Source organism: Manis javanica, chromosome 3, assembly GCF_040802235.1.
Source record: "Manis javanica isolate MJ-LG chromosome 3, MJ_LKY, whole genome shotgun sequence".
Classification (NCBI taxonomy): domain Eukaryota; kingdom Metazoa; phylum Chordata; class Mammalia; order Pholidota; family Manidae; genus Manis; species Manis javanica.
The window spans coordinates 139,340,197-139,358,360 of record NC_133158.1 but is presented as its reverse complement, the minus strand read 5'-3'; positions in this window follow the sequence as shown (position 1 = coordinate 139,358,360).

Sequence of the window (18,164 nt, the reverse complement as noted above, 5' to 3'; positions counted from 1 at the left end):
GTATTAGAGGAAGCTGGGCTGTAGTTCCAGATCTTATTGTGATTTCGTCTAACACGTTATATAACCTCTCCATGCTTCATATAAAATGAGGAGGGCTGCTGATGTGTCATCTAGAGACCCTTCTATCCCTAGAATTCTCTGGCTTCAGCCATCCCAGAGGGCAGGCAGCAGTGGTGGAAGGCATAAACTCCATCAGAATTCCTTGGTTTTAATTTTGGCTCAGCATTTATTAGCAATGTGAATTAAACAAACCTTCCACATACTTCAGTTTTCACATCCACAAAATATTGCCTCATGTATTTCTTGAGCAGATTTGGTGACTTAATACATGGAGATTAGTATGCTTAGAACATAATATTCAGTAAAGTTTAACTATTTTCATCTGAAAAACCTTTGAAAGAAAATTTGGTAGCTTGTTAGAAGTAACAGCTATTTGGGAATACAACTGGAAATATAATCCTGATTTTAGTTCTTTCAATTTCTACTAGGCAATATTATAAAAATTTTAAATATTTCTATAAAATCACTGCTTCAGAAGTGATTTTTTTTCTGTATAAGATATTGGAAATGAAAATACAATCATCTTTATTTATAGGAAAATCTTTATAGGTTTTCCTGCAAAATGTCCGTGTACTTCTATGGGGAAAAATATTGAGAATTTTTGAAAAAAATACTTGAATACTTAGCAATAACAGCTGCTTATCTCAGACCTAAAATCATTTTAAAAGATGAGATTTAAAATGTGAACTACCTACCTAATCTGTACATGGTTGCCTGTAAGGCAATTACAGAGACTGGATAACAGGATATTTTTCTAATTGTGAACATTCCTTTGATTTATTAACTAAATATATCCAGTGTTTTAGCAATAGTTATTTCAATTGCTTTGCTAATTTAAAATAATTGTTACTCACAGTTTGTCATATTTTAAAGTAAGCATACAGTATTTCTTTTACAGAATGTAACAAGTTAAATTGTTGTTTATTTAGTGACAGCTCCTTATCCCATGTTTTTCACATGCTTCAGGTTTAATTTTCACAGTCACACTCAAGGAAGGGTATTATTATCCACTGGTTCAGACAAGGGAATGAGGCTCACTCACCTTGTGTGTGGTGGGTCCAGGATTTATTCCACTCCAAATGCCAAATCCTGGTTTCATTCTGCTGAATATCAGTATCTCCATGACTGTTCAAAATAACCAGGACTCAGCTGAATGGAAGTACTCTGTGGTGATTCTGAAGGGGTGTGAGGTCGGGAGTGAAAGGATCTGGCTTTGAGGTTTAAATCTTTCATTGCGCTCAAATCTGCCTGAAATTTTCCATGAAGAATGATGGTTTTTCAGACAAGAGCATATGAACAACTATATATAAATGGTAAAGTACCAGCAAGTAATGTTACTACTATTTTTATTGTTGTTATTTTAAATAGACATATAACTTAACTGTGAATTCTACCCCTGACCACTGCCTAGACGTTTTACATAAAATACTTTTCCTTAAGGTTATTAATATTGCCTCTTAATCATCAAATTCCACGGCTTCTGTATTGGCATAGGTTTGCTTAATCTCTCTATGGCATTTGACCTTTATTTACTTCTTGAAATCTTTTCCCCAGATGTATTAATATATTATTGGCATAATACATAATGTAAGTTTAAGACATACACAGTGGAAGGTGTATATCTTACTGTATGCACTTATATAATTACAAAGTGATTAGCAGAGTAAGGTTAGTTAACATTTCCATCCCCTCAAGTAATTATGATTATTTTGTGTGTAGTGATAACAGTAAGATCTACTCTCTTAACAATGTTGAAGTATACAATATAGTATTATTTATTATTGTTTATTATAGACATCATGCTGTGCATTTTATCCCCAGATCTTATTTGTTTACTTATTTATTTACTTATTAAAGCTCTTCTGCAGTGACTTTCTGACATCACTCCTTTCTTTGTTCTCCTCCACACACACATGAATCTCCACCATGCTTTCTGTCTCCTGCACTGTCTTCACACCCCTGCCTGCCAGAGCCTTAGTTGTTATTTCCAAAGTCTTCTCTTCTGTCATCTCTTCATCATGGTCTCAGTCAGTTAAGGGCTTGGTCTCTTCTCTTCCAGTGGCTTTGAGTCCCAGGACAATAACTAAAATGTGCACTTTTTCAGCTCTAACCTCTCATTTAAGTACCACACCTATATTTTCAACCGACTTTTCTACGTCTCCAGCTTTATATTCTCCAGGCTTCAAAAATTTCAAAATTAAACAACTGAATTCAGAGTCTTCCTCACTCAATTTTTCTTCTCTGTTTCTCTTCTCACATTATCATCAACCAGTTTTCCAAACTAGATAAATAGTAGTCACTTTTAATTTCTCTCTATCCTTCATTGCCAAAATGTCATGTAGGCTCCAAGTATTAGGTATTCCAACTGTGCCGCAGATTTGAAATCTCTGCCTCTTTCCATCCTGACCTTCACTGCTTTGGTAGGGACCCTCGTGGATGGTCGTCAGATCCCCCAGGTAACCTTCTAAGTGGCTCTTCGCTTCCCAGGACTTCAGGCCGCAAACAGCAGCAGCAGTTCAGTTTGTCTTCTTAAAATACAAATCTTAATTTAAATGTAATTTGCCTACAAAACACATCACAGTATCTAAAAGTCCCTCTTACAAACCTGTAGACACAATACTTAAAAGAGTAGGGCCATATAGTCAGACAAACGTGGATTAGCACCCTATGAAACCATTTAACTAGTTGTGTATGAGGTTAAGCATGTCATTTATTTCTTTGAAGCACAGGATCCCCATCTTTAAATGGAATTATAGAGAAATGTGAGAATTAGAGAAAATATATGCAAAACACCTTCCACTGTGTTAGGAACACAGTAGGTATTCAATAAATGATAATTAGAATCTGTTCCAACACATCCTTCCCATCCAACCCAGTAAATCTCTAAGCATCAATAAAACTGAGATTTGCAGTTTTTTAAGTATGTCTAGTCCTTTCTTATCTATTTCTTCATGCTAGTTTCTCTGCCTGGAATATCATATTCTACCTCAGTTCCTAAATAAATTCTTTCTCATCTATAGAAAGTATATAATGTTTTTTTTTTTTTGTGAACCATTCTGTGGCATTTGGGCAGCATTTGTCTTGTTCTTATTATAGTCGTTTGTCACTTGAATAAGTCTCTTGGGTAGGGAGGCACTCTGCCTCATCTCCCTAGCACCTAGATTATTTATATATTCAGTAAATATTTGCTGAATGAATGCAGTAAAATCTTTCCACAAATGTCTACTTTATAGAATTTTTCCCAAATTCAATTGTAACTTTCATTTTTCTTCTAGTCTTTTTCCAAAATCTAGCCCTTTTACCTGTATTTTCTGAGTTTTGAAGAGTTTTCCCCCAAACATTTTGCCACATTGAAAAGTTCCAGGAAAATATTGCTCAGAGTATACAAGAGGATTTTTATTTACTTGCCAATCTATGTTACTTTAAATATCAAAATGGATATTTAAATGTCAGCAAAACAGTTACAGCAAATGTAGTAGACAAAACTAATTGTTTATTATACAGGGAAAATGTTACATGACAGAAAGAATACAGGCTTTGAAGATAATCTGCTCTGACCTTTCCTTGTAATAGATTTGTGATTCTCAGTAAACCTTATTCTTTATTTCAGTTACTTGAATAGGATTAATAATACCTATGTCTAAAATTAATGTGAAGATAACAAGTAAAGTAAATATGTAAAGTTACTAGATAATATTTAGAATAGAATAGACATTTAAAAATTGTTAAATCTCATTCACATCTTCGCCACTTTTTCTGAAATGGAAACATTTTCTTCAGATTTATAAAACCATAAAATCAAATAAATAGGCAAAGGATAAAAAGACACAACTTGAAATGCATTAATTAATAAATATAAAAATATGATACTCATTTTCTGTAACATTGAGTACATTTTGTATTTATTAAAGTAGTTATATTTTTAAGTATATAACAAATAATTCTAGAGTGATTTTGGTGAACCTGTTGCACTAATTTACTGCTGTCAGTACTATAAATGTATATAGCCCTTACATGAAATTTAATATATTTATCTGTAGCAAGACCTATAATAGTATCTATAACCTTTAGATTGAAACATTTCAACTACTTTATTCTCATTAATTAAATAGAAATAGAAGGCTATAAACATTAAGCTATTCATGTGGCATTCTCCAGATTTGAGAAAACCTACTGGAAGCAACCAAAATATTAGAATGATTGAATAAATAATGCTGGCATGAATTATATATAGGAATGTTATTTGAGCATGAAAAGTAAAATATTAATATTATATAGTCTATCACTGTTCAATAAAATGTTGTATGAACAACATAAATAATTTAAAATTTTCTAGTAGACACATTATAAAACTAAAGAGAAAGAGATAAAATTAATTTTAGTAACATATTTTATCTACTCAAATTATCCAGAATATTATGATTTCAACTTGCAATTAATATAAAAGACTTATCAATGATTTTCTTTTTTTGTTTGTTTCTTCCTAAGTCTTTGACATCTACTGCATGTTTTACACTTAGAGCGTGTTTCAATTTGAACTAACTACTTTTTCAATCTTAACAGCCACATATGGCAAACTCCTACCATTTTTGACAGGGCATATTATAGACATATATTCAAGAGAAATGGAACTGTTATGAACAATATACACACTATTATTTCAATTACTAAGATTATTCATTTATGTTTTAGTGTGCAAAAGTGTAAAGAGAGTGAGTTATGGCTATTTTTACACAATTTTAAATATTCTCATTCTTTTAAGCATTTAAACAAGCGCCTAACTTGTAAATTACTGCTGCTCTATGTATATGCCTTCATAGAATGTAATGGTGAGCTTCAATTTGTATTATGTTCACATTTTAACCCTGTTTCTATGGAATTAGCTGTTTGGTATGCAAAACAGCCTGAACATTTTCATGGACAGTAACAAATAAATGACCTTTCTGGATTAAGTCAGTCTGGCAGCCTACCATTTTTCATAGTTCCAACAGTCTATATTTGGTTTGATCCTAATAGTTAGTAAAGCAAGAAAATTTGTTTGAATCTTATTAGAAAATATGTAGCATATGCTTCACACATAGTAGACACAAAATGCATAATTGTTTAATTGATTTGATGCTTCTTTCAATTGGCTTGGAGATGGATTTGTTGAAACCTTTTTCTTGGTAGGATCTGCTATATCTTCATCTATTTCCCTGTGATGCCACATAAGGAAGGAAAGCCAGAAACATGGACAGCAAAAGTGTTAGAACTTCAGACATCTCTGTATGTGAACACAGAGTTCTTTCATGTAGCCATTTTCTACATAAACCTTTCTAAATGAATGAAATGTGTCAAGATTTTCTACTTTAATTTTTTTTTACCACATAACCAAGGTATGATAGACATGTAAAAATCCATTCATACTTATTGTCTATAACTCAATGCATTTATGAGTAAATATACACCTATGAAACCATCACCACATCAAAATTATAGACATAGCCATCTTCTCCCAAACTTTCCTACCACCTTGTTTATTATTAATGTGTATTTGTGCATGTGTGTGGGTGTGGTAAGAACACAACATAAGTTCTTTTAAGTATACAACACATACCCTCTTTTAAGTATACAACACAGTATTGTTAATTATAGATATTAGGCTATAAAGCAGATCTCCAGAATTATTTTATCTTGAATAACTGAAGCATTATACCCTGTGACCATCATTTCCCCATTTCTCAATGCCCCTGGTAACCATGTTCTATTTTTTTACATGAGTTTTACTACTTTAGATTCTGCATATAACTGAGATATGCAGTACTTGCCTTTCTGTTTCTGGCTATTTAACTTAGCATAAAGTCCTCAATATCTATTCATGTTGTTGCAAATGGCAAATTTCCTTAAGGATGAATGATAGTCCACATAAATATATAAATATATATCCATACAAAGATATATTTTATATCACACTTTCTTCATCGCTTCATCCATTGACAGATACTCAGACTTTCTTTATCTTTGCTATTGTGAATAATGTGGCAATGAACATGGGAGTGTAGGTATCTCTTGAAGATTCTAATTTCAATTCTTTGGATAAATACCCAGAAGTGAGATAGCTAGACCACATGGTAGTTCCATTTCTATTTTTATTTTTCTATTTTTTGTTTTTAATAATGAAACAATATTTGTATTATTTTATGTTTACATATTTTTAAACCTCTGTACTGTTTTCCATAGTGGCTTCAACAGTTACATTCTTACAAGAGTATACCAGTGTTCCCACTTCTCTACATCCTCACCAATGCTTGTTATTAGTTTTTTAATATCAGTTATCCTAAAAGCTGTGAGATAATATCTATTGTGGTTTTGAATTGCATTTGATGATTAGTAAAATTAAGAATCTTTTCATATACCTGTTAGTCATTTGTATGTCTTTTTGGTGTCATGTCTGTTTGGGTCCTTTGCCCATTTTTCATTCAGATTTTTTTTCCTGAGTTGTACAAGTTCCTTATATTTCTGGATATTAACCCACTATTAGATGTATAGTTTTCAAAAATTTTCTCCTATCCTGTAGGTTGCCTTTTGTTGATAGTTTGCTGTGCAGAATATTTTTAGTTTCTAGTAATTTTTGCTATTTTTTTATTTATTATGCTTCTGTTGTTGTGATTTGGTATTATATCCCCAAAATCATGGCCAAGACCAATGTCAAGGAGCTTTTTCTCTGTTTCAGGTCTTACATTTAAGTCTTTAATTCATTTGAACTGATTTTTTGTGTATGGTAAAACATGGGTCTAAACGTGGATATTCAGTTTTCCCAATACCATTTATTTATTGTAGAGACAATGCTTCCCTATTTTGAACTCATGAAGCCCTTGTGGAAGATCAGTTGGCTATATATGTATGGGGTTTTTCCTGAGATCTTGATTTTGTTTTATTGATCTGTAAGCCTGTCTCTGTAACAGAACAATACTGTTTGGGTTACCATAGCTTTTCTAATATAATTTGAAATCAGGAAGTGTAACGTGTCCAGCTTTGTTCTTTCTGAAGATCTCTTTGACAGCTCGGAGTGTTTTGTGGTTCCTTATGAATTTTAGTGGGTTTTTATTTTCTGTTTCTGGCATTTCTATCAAAATGCCATTGGAATTTTGATAGGGATTGAGTTGAATTTGTAGATCACTCTGTGTAGTGTGGACATTGTGGCAATATTAATTATTTCAATCCATGAACATGAACTGTCTTTCCATTTATTTGTGTCTTCTTCAAATTCTTTCCTCAGTGGTTTATAGTTTTCAATGTACAGATCTTTCACTTCCTCCGTTAAGTTTATTCTTAAATATTTTATTCTGTTGATGCTATTTCAAGTGGGATTGTTTCCTTAATTTCTTTTTTTGGGGGCATTTGTTGTTAATGACTGATTTTTGTATGTTGACTTTGTATCCCACAACCTTACTGAATTTGTTACTTCTAACAGTTTTTTAGAGGTGTCTTTAGGATTTCTATTTTTATAATCATGTCATCTGCAAACAAACATTCACAATTTCATTTCCAATTTTAATGTCCTTTATTTCTTTTTCTTATCCATCTGCTTTGGCGAAGGCTTACAATATCATGATGAATAGAAATGGCAAGAACAGGAGGAGCCCTTGTCTTGCTCTTAGCTAAAAAGTTTTCTGCATTTCCTTGTCATGCATGATATTGGATGTGGGCTTGTCATATATGGCTTGTATTATGTTGAGGTATATTCCTTCCATACCTGCTTAGTTGAGAGAAACTGGTGGTATAACTGTTGTGAAACTGGACAGATGACCCCCAGGAAGGAAGCTAAAATTTCTGTTGCAACTGAAGCCTCTCCAGTTCCCCTTCCCAGTATTTTCCCTTTGTCTTGTTTCAGGCCAGACAGTACATTGAGTTTGTGGATAGGTTGGGAGAAAAGAAAGGTAAATGAATACATTAATTTGCCTGCTCCAAGCTGAAGTTGTCTTTTGCTGTCTTTTGTGGTCACCTCAAGCAGCTGGTCAACCCTGCCTGGACCCCAGAGGGTGCTGGACAAAGCCAGCGCTCCAAGGAGAAGAGCTGCAATATGCCAGGTCAGGGAGGACAAGTAACTGGGCAGCCAGGAAGAGCATTAGCAGCTCAACTAAACAAAACCCAAAAGGCTTAGGGGTCTGGGGCAGCATGAGGGAAGCTGTTTGTTTAAATGATTAGGAGCAGTTGGTAGTTGGGATAGAGGAAAGGACAGAGCTTCTGACACAGGGCAACTTAGCTGGATAGCAAGGGTGGACATTCAGAGGACATCACTGTTTAAGACTGTGTGACCGCACTAAGTTCAAGTACAGAGCAAACATCAAAAAGATCATCCATCATGATCAAGTAGCATTTATGACAGGGATGCAAGGATGATATAACATTCGAAAATCCATCAACATCATCCATCACATCAACAAAAAGAAAGACAAAACCACATTATCATCTCCATAGATGCTGAAAAAAGTATTCAACAAAATTCAATACCCATTCATGATAAAAACTCTCAATAAAATGGGTATAGAGGGAAAATACCTCAATATAATAAAGGCCATATATGACAAACCCACAACCAACATCATACCTAACAGCAAGAGGCTGAAAGCTTTTCATTTAAGATCAGGGGCAAGATAAGAATGCCCACTCTCCCTCATATATTCAACATAGTTCTGGAGGTCCTAGCCACAGCAGTCAGACAGCACAAAGAAATAAAAGGATCCAGATTGGTAAAGAAGAAGTTAAACTGTCCCTATTTGCAGATGACATTATATTGTACATAAAAATCCCTAAAGAATATACTCCAAAGCTACTAGATCTAATATCTGAATTCTACAAAGTTGCAGGATAAAAAATTAATTAATACACATAAGTCTGTTGCATTACTATACATTAACAATGAACTAACAGAAAGAGAAATCAGGAAAACAACTCCATTCACGATTGTATAAAAAAGAATAAAATACCTAGGAATTAACCTAACCAAGGATGTGAAAGACCTATACTCTGAAACTACAAGACACTCATGAGAGAAATCAAAGAAGATATCAATAAATGGAAACATCCCATGCTTATGGATAGGAAGAATTAATATTGTTAGAATGGCTATCCCACCTAAAGCAATCTACAGATTCAGTGCAATCCCTATCAAAATACCGAAAGCATTCTTCAATGAACTAGAGCAAATACTTGTAAAATTCATATGGAACTGCAAAAGACCCTGAATAGCCAAAGCAATCGTGAGAAGGAAGAATAAAGCTAGGGGGATTGTGCTCCCCAACATCAAACTCTACTACAAACCCACGGTAATCAGGACAAATTTGGTACTGGCACAAGAACAGACACATAGGCCAATGGAACAGACTAGAGAGCCCAGATATAAACCCAAGCATATATGGTCAATTAATATATGATAAAGGAGCCATGGATATACAATGGGGAAATCACAGCCTATTCAACAACTGGTGTTGGCAAAACTGGACAGCTACATGCAAGGGAATGAAACTGGATTATTGTCTAACCCCATACACAAAAGTAAACTCAAAATGGATCAAAGATCTGAATGTAAGTCATGAAACCATAAAACTCTCAGAAGAAAACATAGGCAAAAATCTCTTGAATATAATAAACATGAGCAACTTTTTCCTGAACACATCTCCTAGAGTAAAGGAAACAAAATAAAAAATGAACAGATGGGAAATTACCAAGTATCATAATTCTTCCAAGTGGTAAAGATACCTCAAGACAAATGCTGGGCATAGAAGCCACAGGGCATAAATCTGAAAAGAAGTAAAAAGCTAACCTTCTCAAAGAATATTGCTTCTCTTTCACTTACCAACATTGCATTTCCCTGTATGGCCCCGGAAGATGGCTGGTTAGCCAGAGACGGGTAAGATTCCTCAAGGGAGGAACAACCTAAGACAGGCACAGTCGCAGGGGGGCCATCAGGTGAGAAATTGGGGATCAACAGAGGTGAGGCTTAGAACCTCACCCCCCCTGTTTTGAGAGAAATCTTCTGCATCTGTGGATATTTTGTTGCCCTTGTGTAGCTTGGATTAATACTTAGTCTATAGGCACAGACCTTATCATCTATACTTGCCCTCTTACAGCACCAAATTATGCTTTCTATCTTTATCTTGCGTCCACCTACCACTTCAGCATTTTATTAAAAAAAAAAATAAGGGAGAAATGTGGGATTCACATATAAATCAAATGAATAATCATATCTGACTTGATTATTTATAGTTCATGATACGTGATCAAAACCGAAAGTTTCTGTGATATGACTACCCTTGCACTGTTCACCATGTAAGAATTTATTCACCATGTAAGAACTTGTTCACCATGTAAGAACTTATTCACCATGTAAGAACGCGTTCACCATGTAAGAACCTGTTTGTTATGCTTCAGAAGATTGGAGACTGTTGAGAGTCAGGCTTGGGGTTGATTAATGATTGTGCATTGAGTCCCCTCTACAGAATTTTATTGTTGTTAACAACCATTTGATCAATAAATATGAGAGATGCCCTCTCAAAAAAAAAAATGAACAGATGGGACTACATCAAGCTAAAAATCTTCCGTACAGCAAAGAACACCATCAGCAGAACAAAAAAGGCATCCTACAGTATGGGAGAATATATTTGTAAATGACACATCTGACAAGGGGGTTAACATTCAAAATATATAAAGAACTCAAATGCCTCAGCACCCAAAAAGCAAATAACTCTATTAAAAACTGGGCTGAGGATATAAAAAGATAATTCTCCAAAGAAGAAATGCAGATGGCCAACAGGCACATGAAAAGATGTTCCACATCGCTAATTATCAGGGAAATGCAAATTAAAACCACAATGAGATATTACCTCATACCAGTTAGGATGGCCAACATAGAAAAGACTAAGAACAACAAATGCTGGTGAGGATGCGGAGAGAGGGGAACCCTCCTACACTGCTGGTGGAAATGTAAACTAGTTCAACCATTGTGGAAAGCAATATGGAGGTTCCTCAAAATACTTAAAATAGACATACCATTTGACTTAGGAATTCCACTCCTAGGCATTTACCCAAAGAAAACAACTTCTCAGATTCAAAAAGACATATGCACCCCTGTGTTTATTGTAGCACTATTTAGAATAGCCAAAATATAGAAGCATCCTAAGTGTCCATCAGTAGATGAATGGATAAAGAAGTGGTATATATATACAATGGGATACTATTCAGCCATAAGAAATAAACAAATCCTACCATCTGCGACGACATGTTTAGAGCTAGAGGGTATTAAGTTCAGTGAAATAAGTCAGGCAGCGAAAGACAAATACCAAATCATTTCCCTCATTTGTGGAGTATAACACTGAAGCTAAACTGAAGGAACAAAACAGTAGCAGATGCACAGACTCCAAGAAGGTACTACTGATTACCAAAGGGGAGGGGTTGGGGAGGGCAGGTGGGAAGGAAGGGAGAAGGGCATTGTGGGGTATCATGATTGGTGCACATTGTGTGTATGGGTTCATGGGGAAGACAGTGTAGCTCAGTGAAAACAAATAGGGATTCTGTGGCATCTTACTACACTGATGGATAGTGACTGCAATGGGGTATGGGGGGTATTCGATAATAAGGGTGAATGTAATAACCACATTGTTTTCTTGTGAAATCTTCTTAGAGTATATATCAATGATACCTTAATAAAAAATTAATTTAAAAAAATAAAAAAGCAAACAGCACAGGTCATTAGGGACAGCTGTCAAATGAATGGCAACAAAGCCAAGAGGGGCATTGAGAAAAATGTTTCAAGAATGTATGTTAAATTTTGTTAGATATTTTTTATGCACCTATTGAGGTGAGCATATGATTTTCTTATCCCTCATTCTGTTAATGTGATATATCACATTTATTCATCTGTGAATGATGAACCATCCTTGCATCACAGGGATAATCCTACTTGATCAAGTGTATGATCCATTTAGTGTGCTGTTTAATTCATTTTACTAGCATTTTGTTCAGGATTTTTGCATATATATCAAAGACTTTGGACTGTAATTTTCTTTTCCTATAGTGTCCTTGTTTGGTTTTGGTGTCAGACTAATGCTGGTCTTATAAACGAGTCTGGAAGTTTCCTTCCTTTTCCCCCTGCTGCAAGCCCTCTCCTCTTCCCCTACTATTATCTGCCCCAAAAGACTGGGCCATTCTTATTCTCTCAGTTTACTGGGTGTGTGGCAAGATAGAAGTGAGCCTCCTGGGCAGTGCCCCACACAAAGGAGTCTCAGCACTAAACTCTGCCACTCTGGAGGAAAGTTGACATGGATAAAGTGAAACTTTTTTTCTTACCTTCTTCCTAAATCTATTCTTGGATGTTTTGCTCTACTGATGTGGTTGAACCACTCAGTGGGACCCTTGGTCTCCCATAAACTTATTCTTATCTATGAGTGGCTGTTGAAATCTCTTTCTGTGGAGAGTTGAAGGCTGGGACCTCCTGTTCCACTATCTTGCTGATGTCCCTCTGAGCCTCTCTGTGCTTTTTATATTTCATTCAGAATTATTTATTTATCTTTTTAAATATTTAACCTGCAATACAAATTCCTGTTCTGTTGGAATTACACTTATACATAATTTTGCTTTCCAAACCAAGTTTCAACCTGTTTGAGAACAGGACCATAGTTACTCCTCACCCTCCAAATAACCTCGGATAGTACTATGCTTAATATAATCTCCGAAGATGTCTGGTTTAATTTATAATCACTAAAGTAAATGTAGATAAGATTAAAAATAACATAAGCACAATATTAAATTTATGTTGTCTTTATAGATAATAATATAACACAGCTTTTAATTATTTTTTTAAATATAATTGAGCTGTCAACAATGTCTAACAATGAATAATTATGCATATCATTAAAGAAGAAAAAGGTAGGAAGTGAAAAGGTAGAGATGATGCAGTGGTGTGTTAGTTGACTAAATTAAACAAAGGTGTTACTTTTTATCTCTTTTAACACTTTGTGTGGAAAAATCTCCTTTTATCACACCAAATGATTATCAAATGAGCTATGCATTCAAAATCTGGTAATTATTGCTGATATTTTATTCTCTTTCCAACAACCTGCTATAATAATTCAGATCTTTTCAATCTCAATTTTATTATTGTTTTTCTCTGCTCCCCTAGTTTCCACATCACTGTTAGGTCAACTGTTCAAAACAATGATCACAACTGAGTTACTTACGTAAGAGTGCTGTAATTTGTAAACACTCCCTGTAAGATAAATTCTAGCTGAAATAAGCAGGCGAAGAGAGGCAACAAAGGGCCAGGTAGTTTATTTGAGTGCAACTCCCGGGTGATGTTCCATGGTCTGGGTATTACAGGCCAGGGAAGTCACACCCGGTCAGGGAGGTGGGGGCTTATAAGGGATTAGGAGGGGGAGGAGTGGGCAAGCTATCCTAGGGGGCATGGAGAGGTATGATTGGCTCAAGGTGACATAATAGACAACTAGAAACTTTTTTCCTTCCAAGAGGGATGAGGCTGACATCTGGGTCTTAGTTGGCACATTAGAAGGATGGAATTCAGGAAGAGCTGTCCCCTTCCCATATAAGGCACGGACCTTGGGGTCTGGTCTGTTCTCCTTTTATGGTATCTCTCTGTTCTGTTTGCATGTCCTTGTTTTTCCTTCCTCCAGCCTAACACTCCCTGGTTCCAGAAATCCAGTTTTCATTTGTAAAGTCCCACAGGTATGGCTACACAGTCTATAATCATCCACAGTGTGCAAAGCCAGAATATGATTACACATATTTTATAAAATGGGAACTTCTGACAACACAACCCACTAGTTATTTACTAGTGTAAATGTATTAGTAATATATATATATGTGTGTGTGTGTGTGTGAAATATATATAGAAGTAATATATACTGTTATGTATCTAGTAATTAATTTTTTAGTGACTCACTAAATATGTATGGTCTCTTTTTTCTTATGATACAATCTTCAGTTTTCCCAGAAACTAACTTAATTTTAGGCAGATGTTTAAATAGAATCACTTCATTATGCTTATTTTTCAGGTGTCTTGGGAACACTGTAATAACACTAGTAGGATGCTTTCTTCTAGAAAGGAAAAAAAACATTTTAAAGAAGTTTAAGCTGTTTAAAAATGATATTTGGAGCACAATATAAACTGGCAAATTGATTATGGACAATATATTGGTGCACTAGAAAGAAATACATAGATACATAGATATATAGATATTTATATGCTGGTGAATTTTATTGTGCATCTCTTGGGTTTCTATTAAATTGTTTTAACTGCTGAAACAGATTTTCTGGTTGGAATATTTTAAATATTATATGCATTACAATAGTAGCAGCATTTTAAAAGAAGTCCCTAAATTCCCTACAGCAATGAAGCATCTATTCTAATAGGTCTCTTAATAATATAATGTTTTACTTAATGCATGACCTGGATAACTGCTGAATTTCCTTGTCTGGGTCATTACTAATGATGTTTCAGCTCTGCTCATAGAAATCAAGTGTTACACCTTAATATATAAGAAATTAAATGGTAAGTTTTATAGAAAATAATAAAAGGGCATAAAATATACCAGTTGTGCTTCTTCTAAGTGATGTGACTTCAGAATTTTGCCTTCACAGTTATTCCCTATGACTGAGAACATGATCACAGTATCTAGTTTTGGTTGATCTGGTAGCTTTGTTCTTTGATTTCCCCAAAACTGTGATCTCTAACTTCTCAGAAAACTGAAGCTGTCTGAATATGTCTACTTCTGAAGACACCAGGTAATTTTAAAACTTAAAATTTTCAAAATACATGTATTTCCCAGGTTGGTCTCAGGTTATCCCTTCTTTCCTCTCAACTTTATCCCTCTAGATGACCTGTCCGATCCCATAATTTCCAACTTCCCATAACTTGAAACATCATTAGTGATGACCCAGACAAGGAAATTCAGCAGTTATCCAGGTCATGCATTAAGTAAAACATTACATTATTAACAGAGCTATTAGAATAGATGCTTCATTGCTGTAGGGAATTTAGGGACTTCTTTTAAAATGCTGCTACTATTGTAATGCATATAATATAAATGTATATAAATGTTTCTTTGATTTATCTCCTTGGGTCTTAAAACATAATTATCTTCTCATCTTCATGTTGTTTCCCATCCTTCCCCTCCAGTCTTCCTTATATCAATAGATGACATCATGTCCATTCTGCTGAATTAAACTAACCTAGGAGTTATCATTAATTGACTTTCTCTAGGCTCCCATACCTTATCCATCAGCAAATCCTGTTCTTTCAACTACTTTGCACTGATACTATCTTGCTCCAAGAAATCTGTGCTCATCTGGGCTAATGCAATAATCCATTTAATATTTGTCTGTTTCTACTTTTGCTCTCTAATTAGACATTCTCTACACAGCAGCAAGAGTGATCTTATAAAATTCATGGCACCCTTCTGCTCAAAACTCCCCAGTGGCTCCTCATTGCTCTTAGAATATAATCCAAGCTCCATACAAGTCTCTTCATGATATGATCACTGCTTCCCTCTCCATTCTTATTGCTTATCTCTCTCCCTTCCTCATTCAGTTTCCTGTAAGTTCTTGGAAAACATCAAACTTATTTCCCTCCTTCAAGCTTTGCACAGGGATTTCCCTCTGCTTGGAGCTCTCTGCTCTCTGATCTTCACGTGCTTGGTTTCCTCTTGTTCTTCAGGTCTCAGCCCAAATATCTTCTCAAAGAGACTTTCCCAGAAAATCATTCTAAAGAACTACCTTGGTTCTCTCTACTTTATCCACTGTTTTATTTAGTGCATACCCCTCATCATTATCTGAATTTATCTTACTTGTATAATATTTTTCTCTCTTCTGAAACATTGGACACAAAAAGATTCTTTGAGTAAATGAGTTTAGAAGATTCTATTGGAGACATAAAATTTTTTTAGACTATTACTTTGCAAAGTTGTGCAGGAAAGAATCTTATTTTATCATATTTAATCAAACAAATCCTAAAGTTAGTTGGCCCTGGAAAGTTTTTCTCCCTTTTAACATTTCAATGTTTGGAAATGCTGGTCTAAATTAACATAGTATCTCATTTGAAAAAGATTTAAGATAACAAAAGGAAGATATGTAAAATAAAAGCTTAATGAACTTAAAAGATATTTGTTATTGAGAATTTTGTAGGGATTAGAAATGAGTGTGTAGAAAGAAGACATGAAAGTATGAAAGAGAAAATTTAGTGTAACCGGGAGTAGAAGTCCACAAAACAATAAAATAGCAAAAATAAAAAAGGAAAAATGGATACTTTCAAATAATCCCAGATTTAGAAGAATAATATTGGGAAATTTTGAACAGAAAGTAATGCAGTATGATAAAGTATAATTAGTGCTGTTCTTTAGCAACTCTATGAAAGATGGGATAACATAAACATGGATGTCCTGGTGATAGTTAGGAAAAGTGACATAAAATCAGAAGTTCACAGTTAAATCAAGAGAAAGACTAAGGAGATTAAATTGAGAGAAATACATCCATGAAATTTATATTTAACCACAATATGGAGGGAAGGTTTTAAAAGCTGATCTTTAAAAATCTGGTTTTCAGCTACATAAAATTTTATCAACGTGGTTATAGAACTTTGAACTTCCATCATATACTTATATTTGCTTTAAAGCTTACTGAAGAGCAAATATGTATGTTAAAGAAAAGCTTGTCTTTAGGTAGTATAGACAATGTATTGTAACTACTAAATGAAAAAAAAATTGAATGTTTGAATTCCCAGATCTCTATATGCCTATCCACAGAATCACTGTTATATTTTTAAACCTTGTTCCTGGAAGCACTGCAGATGTCAGATCAATTTAGAAGCCAAAAGAGTACCTCTGGGAATGACATGGCAGCAACTAAAATAGTATTCGGCCAAATTAAGAGGGTATGCCAAGGACGCCAAAAATCACAATATTCTGGCAGGTGTGTAGCTGTTATTTAATTCTACAATCATTACTGGTTTCTCTGCTGAATAACTATTGGCTATTTATGCAGTGAAATGGAGCCCATGATTTAGGCAGAATATCACTCTGATGTCAGTGGTAGCTGTTTGGAGATTGTACCCAATAACAGAATAGAATTTTTCAAATGAACTATTTTGGGGAAAACAACAAAAAAAAACTTTTAACAAGTTATATTATAGCTTGGAAACAGAAATAGGAGATTAGTTTGTTACAAATTCTTAATACTCAGAATGGTGTTCATTTTCTGGACTACTTGCATATTTCCTTCTTTCTGGTACAAATTGGCCTGATCATAGTGTTCACTGAAGAACTTTTCAATTTTAAATGTTTATTCTGTAAGACAATTAAGGTAATTCCTGATTTTCATTTTATTTTTTATGGCTCTTTTCAGTGTATTGCATGAACGAGCCATACTCGTCCAAGTTAAAAGCTGACCCTGAATAGTTATATTATACAAGCTGTTAAGTTTTTAGACTTGTGACAAGGAATGGAAGGGAGATTCTACTCTACTCACCACACTTAAGCTTCAGGGAGCCAAAAACACTTAAAACTTATGAACCGTCAGTTGAGAATCCTTCACCATTCCAGTCTCTACAAGGAACTGGTATATATTCTTTTGCTGGTCACTCTGTAGCTGAACACTTTTTTATATTCTGGATGCTCACTTACAGTACCATTAGAGCCAAATTTCTTCTTAAACACCTTCACTAACTTCTTTTCATTGTAATTATCAGCAATCCCTTGGACAGCGATAAAGGCCCACCTGTTCTTTTTCTGTTGAATTCTTATATGGACATAATCCTCAGTGCCTGCAGGAAGCAGATCATTCATCCTTATTTACATCAAGCTTGGTGACAGCTCAGTGACTGGGGGTAAGCAGGACAGATAATTATTGTTTTAAATAATTCTCTCTATATATTCATGGTTCCTGGTTCCCTGCTGACTCATCTGCACACTGGTCTCATGGTCAATGGTGCTGTTTAGAAAGAACTTCTCTTTCATAGTTCTTAAAACCCCAAATTAGCTAAACTTGCCCAAGTGCCTGGAAATGCAGCATATATTCTTAAATTTTGGAGAGTTGATAATTTGTAGTCTCCTTTGTAT